General features: G+C 50.6%; 1 pseudogene; it reads left to right on the forward strand.

Moving 5' to 3' along the window:
• Positions 1–625: 625 nt before the first annotated feature.
• On the forward strand, positions 626–1,399 carry LOC120590761 (sorting nexin-15-like; annotated as a pseudogene).
• Positions 1,400–1,966: the final 567 nt, after the last annotated feature.

Consider the following 1,966-nt stretch of genomic DNA (forward strand, 5'->3'; position numbering starts at 1 on the left):
AGTGGTTGAAAGTATTAAAGCTTGGAGCTCAGGAGGAGTTCAATGGAGCTGAAACACAGAGCCGTGGGCAAGGGGCACCCCAGGTGGGGCTAATGTCTCAGAGCGGGCATAATGAGGCTGGTTCTGCAGATACTGGGGAAACTACAAACTGGATTCAGCTGCTGCTGAATAAACTGCCATTGCCAGGGTGAAGCGACAATAGGGTGACACTCGGAACAGGAAAAAGTCAAGAAGTTCTCGGAGAACAAACAGGAAGGAGCAATCAATCCCTTCTTCCCTTCCAGTCTCACAGGCTCTTGCTCACGCCCACCATTAGCAGAATCTAACAGCGAGACACTGACAAAACAGAAATATGTTTTGAAGAATCTCAACACTGGCACCACAAAGCGGAGTCTAGGAGGAAGGGCTTTGAGCTAAAAGATAATAGCTTAATCACTGGCTACCAGTCACTCCGTTGGTTACTCAGCTGCCAGACACACCCTTCTATACATATTTGAACTCTCACGCAAGAAATACAACTGTATGTTTCTAACGAGACGCAACTATACTTCATACAAATGAAGATATTCTCACCCTTACCTGAAAATGATGAGATGCAGAGTCTCAAAATTCATTGTATCTATAGATGTGTACCGCGGACCTCTGCAAGCTACGTGGAGACCTGGCCTGCACCCACCGCAACCTCCTTCAGGAGTTCCCAGCATCCCCTGCGCCCAGGTGCTTGGCAAGTGTTTGGCCTTAATGATCAAAGAGAAGTGAAAGGGGGCTGAGGACTTGTTTTGCTTCACTGCGCATATCCTCGTGCTTAACAACAGCCCCCCAACTCAAGGAGTTCTTCCAGGGGTGGGGTGGTGACACGGCCCTCCAAGGTGCCCAGGGACTTGCACATCCTGCCACCCCTCTGATCCCCACACCATCCCCAGATGAGCCCTGGCCACCTCCTGATGAGCTCTGGTTTACCTGCCTCTCCCTGTGGAAAGGAGAGGCCTTCAGGAGCTGGAGGTGCCATGGACCTCGCCATCCAGCCCTGCCGGGAGGTCCTAGATCTCCTCTGAAACTGTGGGAGCACCAGGAGGGGTCCTGCCAAAGACCCCTCTCTGAGGCTGAGCTTACCCTCTTCATCCCTTCTCCAAGGAAAAAGGTGCAGGCCCAGTGCCACCCACATAGGCGAGCGGGCCGTGATGCAGGCAGAGTCCTAAAGGCTGGACCAGAAACCTTGGGAGCTGAGAAGGCAGGAGGAGGTAGAGGTCAAGAGGATGGAGGGCTTGCCCCTGCCTCTCTGAGCTGCGCCAAAGAGCTCATCGCCCAGGCCCTGAAAGAGGAGGAGGCAGGTGCCTACCCTGTGGCTCTGCAGGGCCAGGGGGACTACCACACACCCTGCTTCAGGGGGTCCCAGTGACGCGTCTCCTGCCTTCAGGGAGGTGTGAAGAAGGAGGCAGCTGAGCACTTGAAGTGGGCAGACGCAATCCAGCTCCTGCCCTTCTCCCGGCCCCCACCCTGGGAGGGAGGGGACCCTTCCCCAGGACTCTAGCTCTGGCCCTGCCCAACACCCCTTTCTCCTCTCCCTCGTGCCTGCTCTTATCTCCTGGTCTTGTAACTCCAGGGACCATCTCTGCATGGAACTAGACCAAGAATGGGAAAAATGATTTCAAAGCTCCCTTTAAATTAAAAAATGAATTTAAAATATAATTCAAAAAATAAGATTATTTTTAATTATTTCTCAAATTTGGTCACAGTGCTGTCTGAATATTGTTCCTTAATGACTAAATTGCAAAGTTAGCCTCCAACAAAACTTGTATAAAATATTGAAGGAAGAGGAAAGAAAACTGTTGCTATCCACACATTTATAATGTCTGTACCACACTAAAACGTACACATATATGCATGTGCACAAAGCAAATGTGCGTAGCTGCTCTAGTCTTCATTTCAACCATTAATCACAGAGATATATTTATAACCTTCTTCC

The sequence above is a fragment of the Pteropus medius genome, unplaced genomic scaffold, assembly GCF_902729225.1.
Source record: "Pteropus medius unplaced genomic scaffold, Ma_sr-lr_union100, whole genome shotgun sequence".
Taxonomy (NCBI): Eukaryota; Metazoa; Chordata; class Mammalia; order Chiroptera; family Pteropodidae; genus Pteropus; species Pteropus medius.